Here is a 12,500-nt window from a genome sequence, read left to right on the forward strand (position 1 = left end):
ATAATCCCATAATCACTTTCAATTTGTTCACTTCTGGTACTTCACTTCCTCTTGTATAATCGTGTCTTCAGCAGTTACAGTGATGCCTGTTGAAATGAAGGTAACTGAGATTACTTAGATAGACACAAATTTCTGGGTAGCCTGCTTTTATGCACGTATTGCGTCATTCGTCAGTGAAATCGTTTGTATTTAAGTTTATATATGTTATCATATATGTGCAGTGTTTAGGTGAAAATCCCTTTTCTGTAGGATGTAGGTAGATGAAGTAATCAAATGCTTTAAACTAGGTGAGAATACCCAATTTTTAATTTGTTAGAACATAGATGGAGGTTTCAGTGTTAAGTGTGTGTAGCTCTAGATCTTCACACCCGTTTTTAGATTGATCGACTACCGTATACGTAAGCTTAATGATTTTTAGATTCCTTTTCAGGAATCTAATTAAAAATCTCTAGAGGTTTTTTTTTTCAGTACAGTTAGTTTATTTTATGTGCATAAGAATTTACTGCGAGGAGTTAACCTACTGCCCTGTTAAAGTAATAGTTAAGTTGTTAAAAATCCTTTGCCATCAACATGATGTGAAGAATACATTGAATATATACATGTTCTTCCGGTTTTACTTTGATCCAAATATATATACATTGCGTTCTCGCGTGTATGATTCCCCTTTCCCGACAGGAAACAACCTTGAGTTCGTGCGGTAGCATACAATATTGTGACTCCTTATTTGCCAATGTTACCAGAAATTTAGCTCATGTTAAGTTGCTTGTCAGCTGACAACTTTCTTTTGATCCCATGCAAATCTATCAAACAATCTTTGACACCAATGATCGTCCGGAAATATGTACCTTTTGTTACCGAAAAATAAGATTCCTCTCTTTGCTTTTAAACTTTCTTCAAAACAATATCATATCATCCACTGTACATAGTTCTTCTTGGCATTACATTATACATAGAGGAGATCAAGAATCAGATTAAGAGTTTAATCTGAAATTTGAACCTCAAATAAAGTTAGTAGGATCTTTAGGATGCAGGGGTGGCAGAGTAGTTAGAGCAATCGCTGCCTACCAATGTTGCCAAGGTTCAATTCTCAGACTCATCATCATAATTATGTGGGGTTGAGTTTGAAAGCCTGATCCCAGGTGACACAGATGAGAAACTTGCTAGTGGAATCAGAGTTTAATTTGTCTGGTGCAGACTGCATTGTTGGTTTGCGAGGAAAAAGACAGAGGCGACCACACTTCCACAGATCAGTAAAGAACTGTTCACTGTTCACACTGGCAACATGAGTAGTGACATGTCAGGCCCATAAACAAGTGATATTTAAACAAAATCACAGAATGGAAAAAGCGGTAATGTATTCACTGGGAAACTAAAACCAGCGGCACTGTAGTAGCCCGAGCCATTCGCCCAAGCCATTCACCATTCAGAACATTTCAATTAGCGCACAGATGTCCGAGCTTAGCTAAGGGTGCATTTTTTTTTGAAAATCCAAAAACGGATTTCTGATCTCGGATCAATGGATTCTTCTTATTTTCCATGACAATGCAAACAAACAAACCCAGAGTTGCGTGCAAATTTTAAAAACAACAAAAAATGGCGATTAAGTTTCTTTTGGAGAAATTGTTAAATGAAAATGCCATCAGTAAAAAAATACCTTGGCTATCAATAAAAAGAAATGACAAAAAACATGCATTTTTCGCTGTAGGGAAGGTGCTAACAATATTATTGCTGTCAAGAAACTTTTAGTGTAATTTCTGGTGTGAAATTTGCAGGAAACCTAACTATTTTCGACCTATTCATGTCTTCGATCGTACGGTAAAAAATGGTGCGAGAAAAACTACTTGTCAAAAGTACTTTTTTCAAATCCTTTCCCAAAAAAAGGCTGAACTGATGAATCTCAAAAATCCGGATTTAGATTTAATCCGAAGTAACCTCCTTGTACGCGTCAGACTTTCCTTTCAGTGACTTTTGCAAACTAGCTCAACATGCAGAAACAATGAGAAAAAAATGTTTGGCAAAAGAGTAATGAAACCTATCCATTGTTGATAAGAGTACAGACCACGCTAAACCACATTTCAATTTGTTTTTTACCACAATATCAAGGTCAAAGGAATGTTTTTTTTTCAGAGCACGAGCTGAAAAAGGCATTGCGCGACACATTGACGCGAGCAGTGTGGTATGGACCCTTATCGACAATGGCAAATAAGCCAATCAGATTGTGAGATTAGCAGCAATTGTGGTAAAATATTCAGTTCCTAACGTTCTCATGTATCGCTAATTCTCTAAGTAAACGGATCAGACAATAAAAAATACATTTCAGTAGTTTGGTCCACTTTGGCCTCATTAGACCCTCCCTCCCCCCCCCCCCTCCCCCACATAAATTCCTGGTTACGGGCTTGCATGTATCATTCACTGGATATATTAAGATTTAACATGAGGCTCAAACATAAACATTTCTTTGTCTTATTCAAGGCTACCATACATTATTAAATTTTCAACCTCGGTTAATGCATTTCTCCTGCTCTGATTGGCTCACTCAATCTTGGTTATCAGCTCATATACCTTTGTCTGACCTTGTATGGCAATTGATTGTGCAAAGTGTTGCTAAGCTAAAGTTTTTTTGCGGAAAGCGAAATTTCTCTCTGAATAAAGCAAAACAAACCCTTCTTGTGGAAAGTTTGGAAAAATTCTGACGCTTAGAAGTACGCGAAAGGCAAAAGATGACCACAAGGTATTACACAACATCATATCTTCATCAATAGCACATTTGGAAATAAGATGGTGAATAATTTTGTATTGAAACATGACTAATTTTGTATCCATTGGAGCTCTAGAAGGTCTAGAGATACAATTTGTGCAAATCTCACCCTGAAAATTATAGTTTTTGAGCCTTTGTTGAGCAGTGATTGGAAGTACAGTGTATATTTTTTGACTAAGTAGTTTTTCATGCAAATTCTTACTTGAGGGGGACAAAGATGCTAACGCTTTTGCTCCATGCAATCAGAATTTGTTGCAAAGTGTGTTGTACAATAAAAACCGGTTTTCTTCTACATCAAAGAGATCTTTTATCTGCTTGATGCCTGTTTGACACCAGTTGGTCTTTTTATGTCTATTGTTCCAGATAATTTCCTGGAGCATGTTTTTTTCTTATCAGGAGTATTGAACATATTCTCTTGCTAGTACTTAATAACTTGTTTGTAAAATAGAGTTTAAAGACTCTGGGTTGATTATTAAAACATAGTTTAGACAAAAGGACTTCAGCAAACTCACTTTTTGTTTATAGTTTGTGGTATCCCAATGAATCAATTTGGGCTCTCCGTGATGTCAAACTGATTTCCGTAAATAGACTGCGTCATGTCCCTGAGGTCTTCTACCAGGAATTCAGGAATCCTTGAATTCATTGTTGGTCCAACTATTCAGTTGTCCAACTCACGCTGAAGTGCTTGCTTTTTGCAGTTAAGGTCAAAATATCTACTCCTTGAATAAACTACAATAACGTAGCTGTGATAAGAAGCACTTGGTAAGAACAAAAATAATTCCGATGGATGTCTCCGATAAAAAATTTAATGATGTAACGAAGGAACAATGCACTGATGGAGAAATGGAGGTTTCCTATCATACCAAACCCGCCATCCCTGCACATGGTGCATTTTGTTGCATCTTGGTAGACAGATAACAACAACAACAACAACCTTTATTTCCCTGATACACTACATGTAAGTAGGATAGACACTGTAATAACATTTGATGAATTAAAAAAGAGAAAGGGCTGGCTACCTAGAATAATAATAATAATACGCCTAAACCCGATACGGGTAAAACACTAGAATATACATAATAAAATAAATTCTATTTAATCAATTTCCACTTATAGCTTTCTTTCGAGCTCGGTGCTCCTTTTGTCGTTGGTAAGTTGCAATTCGATTCGCATTCACAATTCCACAAACATTTCCAATGGTTCTTCTCCAGAGTGGTCGGTCGACAACCAAATCTTGCCATCGATCTAAGATTCTTCCAGACTTAAGAACACTTTTACAGGTGTCCTTGTAACGCAATTTCGGTCGACCAACAGGACGAGTGCCTTTATCGAGCTCGCCTAGAATAACTGCAAAGTTAAAGAGATAGGTAGCCAGTGCCATACATATATTGGTTTCTGGAGGTTTAATAATTCGTTTTTGGTTGACAATGAATATATAAGCCTGTTACGTCTCAAAATTCCATAGGTTGTGGCAAAGTATGAAGAAGTTGAAGACAAAGGCTTGTTTTGGGAGATGATCAAAATGGAGGTTCGGCGCCTGACTATAACATATTGCAAAATAAAGATAAAGTGTAAACAGGATAAGGAAAAACACCTCTCGTCAAGACTAGCCCAAGTAAATACTAAACTTCAAACAGCGTTTAGTGAAGACGATAAAACCCGAATTAGAGCAGATTATGGAGAAAAAATTGATAAATACTTTTTCAATTTAGAAAAACTGAATTACAGGCAAAAACACATAACATCTTTAATTGAAAACGATGGCATGGGGATTAATAATCCAAAAGAAATTCTTAATGAAAAGCAAATCTTTTTCAAACAACTTTATGAATCTAGGAACGTAGATCCTAACTGTAGTGAATTTACAGCCTTTTATGACATAGATTCTAGATTAACTGACGAGATGGCTAGCATATGTGAGGGAGAGTTGACATTAACAGAATGCACCAAGGTTCTGAAAAACATGCAGAACAACAAATCTCTTTGCTCTGATGGGCTAACAAAAGAATTTTATTATGCTTTCTGGGATATCATTGGTGACTATGTTGTTAATAGTTTTAATTATGCTTTCAAAACAGGGCATCTATCAATTTCCCAAAGACATGGTATTATCTCACTGATCCCAAAGATAAGGACATTAAGTATTTAAAGAACTGGAGACCTATATCCCAGAAATGTAGAATAATGATTATAAGATCGTGACAAAAGCCATTGCTCTCCGGTTAGAAAAGGTGCTACCAACTTTAATCAACCCTGCACAATCAGGTTATGATGTAAAAGGCAGGTTTATAGGGGAGAGCATAAGATTGATTTCAGATGTAATGGAATTTACTAAGCATAACGACATCCCAGGGGTACCTGTTTTTTAGACTTTGAGAAGGCATTCGACTCTGTGGAATGGATTTACATACAAAGGTGCTTAAAAGCTGTTAACCTCAGCCCTCAACTTTGCCGGTGGGTTCATGTTTTTTGTCACAACATCTCCAGCTGCATTATAAACAACGGTTACCCATCAGAACCTTTTTCTCTTGAGAGAGGTGTTCGGCAAGGGTGTCCATTATCGGGATCTTTGTTTGTTATAGCCATTGAGTTTCTTGCACAAAAGAAGCTCATCTTCAATTAAGGAAATCGAAATTGGGCACGAAAGTTCTCAAGAGGATACGACAGTCTCTCTAAAGGGCAGTGAATCAGTCTTTAACCGTTTTGACTTACTCAACCTTTTTGAAAGATGCTCAGGCCTTAAAATAAATGAAACAAAATCGAAAATGTTATGGCTCGGCTCTTGCCGTCACATGAAGGAAAAAAATTTAAATTTATTGCCAAGTGATAAACCAATATATGCACTAGGCGTACAGTTTTCCTTCGACCATAAAGCGACTTCGCAAAAAAACGTCTGGGATAAATTAATTTCATTGAAAAAGTTGTTTAATATATGGTCTCAAAGGGACATCTCTCTTAATGGCAAAATTAACTTGTCTCACTCTTTCAAAAATCATATTCATTTGTAGTACAATAGAAATGCCGAAACATTTTGTTGATGAAGTAAACAAAATACCCTAAGATAAAATTCTCGACACTTATTAAAACTAAAAAGGAAGAAGGGTTGGAGATGAAAGACCTTTCTTTGTTTAATTAGGATTTAAAGTTAAATTGGGTAAAGTGATTTTATTCAGATTCTGGTGCTCCTTTGAAACTCATCCTAAAGTCTCTTCTCGCAAATGTCAGAGGGCTGGAGCTTTTTGCATGCAACTATGACATAGATCGTATTAATTTAAAAAGTCAACTCCCAGAATTTTATCGCGAAATAATTGCTCTTTGGCAAGATTTAATAGCTTCTAATCAAAAGAACAGACATGAAGTCCTCAAACAAATTCTCTGGAATGAATATATTTTTTGCAGTGGCAATCAATCAGGTATTCTTACTTACTTACTTACTGCCCATCATGCCTATGTGGCACATAGGGCAGCAACGAAATCTTTCCAACGCTGCCAGTTTTTCAATGGTGCTCCAGCTGTAATTGAGCTCCCTTAGTCCCTTTTCTACAGTTCTGCGCCAGGTTGTTTTTGGGCGCCCTCTTCTCCGTTTGCCTTCAGGTGTCCAGCACATTGCAATTCTGGCTATGTTGTTATTGCCCTTCCGCAGCACATGCCAGATCCATCTCCATCTTCTCCTGGTGACAAGGGTACGAATATGCTCCTGTTTGGTTTGCTTCAATAGCTCATCATTGGATATTTTCCGGGGCCAGAAGATTCTCAGAATCTTCCTGAGGCTAGCTGTGTGGAAAGACGGTAGTCTTGAAAGGTCGTGCTCCGTCATTCGCCAGCACTCTGAGTGGTAAAGAAGAGTTGACATCACGCAGCTCTGATAGATTCTAAGCTTCGTCTTTGTGCTATAGCTTGCTGACCTCCACACTGATCTTAAACTCATAAAGGCATTTCTCGCTTTATTCAGCCTGTTTTGTATGTCCACACCAGTGCCACCATCCTGCCAAAGCACACTTCCAAGGTATGTGTGAACTTGTCGGGGTATGGAATGCCCTGTCCTCTTACCCTGATCTCTGTTGGGAAAGGGACATTAACACACATGGCTTCCGTCTTCTTCAAGCTAATTGTCAAGCCGACCTAATTGCTGAATATGCTGAGCCGGTCTGTCTTCTCCTGGATGTGCTGCCAAGTGTGGCAGTAGATCAATAGGGGTAGATCGTCTGCGAAGTTGAGGTCCTCGAGTGTAGAAAAAGGGGTCCATATTATGCCTCTTCGCTGATCTTCTACTTTGCGACGAAGAACCCAATCGATAGGAATACTGAATAGCACAGACGACATGATACATCCCTGCCGTACAACGGTTTTAACTTCACAACTTAAATCCCCCTGGCCGATGCAACATGTGAAGTTTGAGTAGAAACATTTGATGATATTGGCAATGCATTGTGGAATGCCATATACTCTTAGAATCTGCCAAAGACTATCCCTGTGGATACTGTCAAATGCTTTCTCATAGTCAATGAAATTTACATACAACTGCCTATTCCACTCAGTACATTGCTCAAGTATATTCCGTAGTGTGAAAATTTGATCCCTAATCTGCGCCCCTTGCAAAATCCAGCTTGTTTGTTTGTTTGCAAAATGTCATCAACAGCTTGGGTGATTCGTTGTATGATGACTTTGCAAAAGATTTTACTTGGCACAGACAGAAGGGTAATTCCATGCCAGTTGTTACAATCACTCAGTCAGGTATACTGAAGATTAAAGATATCTTTGATACTCAGCGAACTTGCTTCTTGACCTTTAATGCATTTTCAATAAGTTTAATGTACATGTAAGTTGCAATTTTTTACAATATTTCAGTCTAATTAACTCTATTCTGCAAAGTTGGAAAAAGCTTCTTCGTAGCACATGCAACCAAAGTTCCACAGCGCAAGTCAGAATAGAAGAAAATAATGACTTGTAAAAAACTGTATACTAGACTGCTATCTCTTCAACATTCCTCTCCACCAATGTGTGAAAAAAGACTGTTAACTCTAGGTTACCAAAAAGATGACTTGGGTAAGTTATATCTTCTGCTCTTCAAAGTAACAAAGGTAGTGAAACTATTGATGTTTCAGTTTAAAGTAATTCACAGCATTTTGTGTACAAAGAGCTTACTATTCAAAATGAGGAAGGAAGAATACCCACACTGTCCTTTTTGTCCAGCTGATCACACAATTATACATCTTTTTCGAATCTTTGCACTGAATGTGCACAAGCCACATCATTTTGGAAGGATTTTATTGATTGGTTCTCGTGCGTTTTTAATTCAAGACTCCTTTCAAAAAATGAAATTGTATTTGGCACTCTGTTCAGCCCTCAACCACCTAGTTATTGTTGGGAAGTATTTCCTATATGTAAACGCCCTCAGTAGCAAGTTATATGTTTTTAATGAATTTGTTTCCCTTGTTTCGGAAAAAATCAAAATAGAAAAATGTATCTTTTTTTACCTCTGGTTGTGAAAAATAATTTAAAACGAAATGGCCTGTTTTTTCTTCTTTTTTCAACCTGTAATGTTGCACCTTTTTTTTTTCAAATGTTGCACCTTTTTTTTTTCAAGTTGATCTGGGTGGCCATGAATGATAGCTCTTTCTAATGTATTTTGTGACATCCTTTGCTGTGTATTTTTTGTCAGGATGTTATGCGTTTTTGTTTGTTGCCAATTTCGTGTAAGATTAATACTGTATTGTAATGAGTGATAGTTGGAGTCATAACCAGTGATTGTGTGTAATGTATAAATTAAAAATAAAATAAAATAGATAAATAAATAAATAAATTAAATATATTAATATATACCGGTATATATACTAATAATAAACTGGTTTCAAGACTTCAGAGGTAGTTCATTGTTTAATTACCACGGCTCTGTTTCATATGGCCAAAATATGACCACGCTCATCAGGTAATATCAACGATGAGTGTGGTCATATTTTGGTCATACGAAACAGAGCTGTAGTAATTAAACAATGAACTACCTCTGAAGTCTTGAAACCAGTTTATTATTAGTGTAAATGCTCCTCTAAGAGTTGAGCACTCTCTGAAAATACATTTAAACCAAGTTCAAAAATTTATATATACCGTTATATATATTTAAGCTCTACGAAAATATTGAGCCCTCTTTCACGTCGCTGAACTCCTACATGTATATTCACGTATATATACATGTACATTACATTATTCACTATGACGACTTATTGTTGATTATCAAGATGTGATTTGAACCACTCATTTGTAATTCCCATATACCATAATGCTCTAACTTCTTTAACAACATGTTATGATTTACAGTATCAAACGCCTTACTAAAATCAGAACCCCACAGGAATACTTTGGATTCTCTATTGATTTTTGAATTTTATCAACTATAGATATTATAGCATGATCAGTACCTGAATCCAAATTGCTTGGCGAATAAAATTCTGTGCTTCTCCAAAAACTCGATTAATCTGTTATACGTAAGTTTCTCAAGCAATTTGTGAAACATGGAAAGTAACGAGATGGGATGATAATTGGACAAGCAAGTTTTGGAGCCTTTCTTAAAAACAGGCAGACAGACAGATCTAGTCTTTAATTGTTAAGATCTACAATGTAGAAGTGTCGTGTCAGATGTATATTCAAACAGCTTGGTACCACCGACCATTAGTCGGGAAGTTGGTTGGAATATACACAAACCTGTATTTCCAGGGAGCATCAGTTTGCAAACAGAGACACTTAACCCCATTAAGTTCCTCTCTTTATCAAATTAAAAGAAGTCTTTCATGCCTAAGCCTCCTTCCTTTTTATTTTTGACCAAAGTTGTTGTATTAATTTTAGCCAGTTTGTGGTTCCAAATGAAATCAAGAGTAATTTTGTTTATTGTCTGTAAAATCTTCCAGAGTTTTCAGAACACTACAGATGAAAATGAGCTTGGACTTTTGACTATACATGTACAAGTCATGTATTTTACCTTGTAATGGGTTGTTTCTTTGGGACCACATGTTAAGGGTCCTTTTTAAAGTTCCAAACTTATCTGAGAAGTTTCTTTTTACAGCGGCTTCATGGTGTTAAGAGAAATTGATGCCTAGAGCCTTTTTTGGCTCTTTACTAAGTTTCACACCACCCCCCCCCCCCCCCCCCCCATTGACAAGTGAAATCCTCTGGCGTTAGACAGAGTAAAGTCCTTTGGTGTTAGACAGTAAAATCCTTTAAGTGTCACTCTCTCAGGGGTCAATGGGTTTAGCCTGAACAATTTTCAAACTGGGATAGCATGCCGAATAGGCTCAAAACAGATTGTACATCAGCCAGAAAGGCAGTTGTGTCGTGTGCATACTGAGTGAGCTGTACTGCTTGGTTGGGTTGAATTGTAAATAATTCACTAGATGTTGTTGGAGTGTCTGATTGTCTGAGCAATGAGCTCAATAGCTGTTACAAGTAACAGCCCCAACAGTGGGCAGCCCTGTCGTACATCTTATTCTAGAATAAAATGTCTTGAGGCAGTAGACCATTGTTAAGCACACAACTGAAACCTTTACAATGCACTTACCCATTCAACAGAATCAAAGGCTTTTTCGAAGTTTGAACAACAGTTATTCCTGGGATTTGCATACGTTTTGTAAAATCCATAGCATCTGCTATTTGATGAATGCTTTTCCAGATTCCAAATGCACAGTTAGAACTTTCTGCCATATACTTCTTGATAACATCCCAGAAGTACCCGTAACAGTACTGTTAAACCATCCATGCCTGGAGTTTTATTGTTTTCCATATCTTTCAACGCACTAGCACGCTCCTTGATAGTTACATGTGTGCCACCTTTACAGGTCTCAGCCATCTCGTTTGATAACAATGTTTCTGGTTGAAAGAAGTGATTAAATTCTGGGAGATTTGGATCCATTGCCAAGTTTTCTCTTGCTATATATTTTTTTTTTTGTTGTCTTCACACCATTAATCAAGGGAGTGAATAGGGTGTCTAGCCACCTCCCATTTTGATTCCTTTATTTAAAGTCCATTGATTTTTTTGGGTGATAAATAAATTAAATTTGCAAATTATTCTCAATCTTACAATATGCAAACTTTCTTATTTCAAATTTGAACGACCACTCCCTTTGCATAGGATATATTATGATATATAAAGGAACCGCCCAAGTATCTGATTTCCTCCTCATACTGAGTAAGAAAGAAATAAGTTACATGTATTTTCTACTTTTGTACGAGAGTATTTCTACTTACCTGCTTTTTATTGTATTTTTATTTTTGCTGGAACAGATACTGTTTACGTGACAGGAACTTTTTATTAATTCAAAACATAAAGTCAAAATGGCAGCCTAAACTATCTGGAATTTGGTCAGAGAATATGCTTCGATTCTTTCAATTCATTCCCCCCCCCCCTCTAAAATATTTCTAGATCCGCCACATGCTATTTTCTTTGAAATTATTTTTTCGAGATTGAAAAAGTATTTCAAATTATTCTCACCAATTGTTGTACTGTAATTTTTGCAATCAGCCAATGTCAAATGCAACCTTGTTCCCAGGGTCTCTCTTCTCTGCCTTCTTGTGTCCAATCCAGACTGGAGACCAGGGGTGAAATTCTGAAGATGTGCTTCTCTTCTCAAACAACCTTTCACATTGCTTTTTCCATTGAAAACCGGCTGTGGTTTGGGGAAAATGTCATAGAACTAACTCAATTAATATTTAACAATTAATCGCAAAGGCGAGGTTTTTATTCACTGACATTCAGCGAGCCAGAGGAGAATAATTGTTTTAATATAACAAAGGTGATTATTTGAAAAAAATATGCATTTTCTGCAAAACAATTAATTTCTTTGTCTGTCACCTCAACATAACTGCTTGTAGCCATTTTGAAAAAAAAATCGCTTAAGTGATTATCGCGTAATGATCACCTCATGTGCAACCAATCAGCACAGAGAATTTTCAATAATCACTTTTGTAATTATTCTAAATTGCAATATTTTTAGGCATGAAAAGACAATGTTATAGCCATCCGTCTGCTGACTGACTCTTTGCAACCAACACATGAACATAAGTCAATGCGATTTTTTGTCATAAAAGGTTGGCTTGTACATAGACTAAAATGAGCTGAAATGCTGCAGGAGTGAGTCGTTGTGAAGGATGTGTGGTGACATATCACACCTGGTCGTTACTGTAAAAAACCCAATTCAAAATTGAGTTTTCTTTGCATTTTAAATGATGTAGCCTTGTACACCTTTAAAGTGTACCTAACCTCATATCTTTATCTTATCTGAGTTCAATCTTTTTGCCTGTAGTGAACATGTTTGGCCATTTTCCCTCAAATGATACTTCCAATGGAGAGTGGGGCTAATGTAGCAACAGGCATCTTCTCATGTATTTGTTTCAAACCAAAGAGACCTGGATATTTTTTGTCCTAATTCCCTTTCAAGTGAGCATGCCAAGTGCCATGAGTATTTTCTTTCAACCATTAATGAGAGAAGAAAATACAGGGACACTTGAAAACGTGTTGGTATATGCCTGTTAAACAAAATACACAGCATCCAAACTCACTGATGTGTTTTTCTTGCTTATGTTAATCATGCGTGGATTAGGCACATTGCAAATTTGATGGAACCCTAGTAAGCACAATTAGTTCTTTAACATCACATAGAATTTATACCCAAGGGCTGTGAGATGGGACCTCCGGCTTCCGGCTTCCGGCTTCCGAGAAGACTTGAAAGTCGAATCATTCGCAAACGTAGTTACA

At 36.9% G+C, this 12,500-nt stretch overlaps 1 protein-coding gene across 1 annotated transcript in view; it reads left to right on the top strand.

Annotated features, from left to right (window-relative positions):
• Positions 1-11: 11 nt before the first annotated feature.
• Positions 12-12,500, top strand: part of LOC137999550 (uncharacterized) — a 25,932-nt gene continuing 13,443 nt past the window's right edge. The window contains exon 1 of the mRNA XM_068845357.1: positions 12-100. The gene's annotated coding sequence lies outside the window, so the exon portion shown is untranslated. The remainder of the gene's footprint in view (positions 101-12,500) is intronic.

The sequence above is a fragment of the Montipora foliosa genome, chromosome 1 (assembly GCF_036669935.1).
Source record: "Montipora foliosa isolate CH-2021 chromosome 1, ASM3666993v2, whole genome shotgun sequence".
Taxonomy (NCBI): Eukaryota; Metazoa; Cnidaria; class Anthozoa; order Scleractinia; family Acroporidae; genus Montipora; species Montipora foliosa.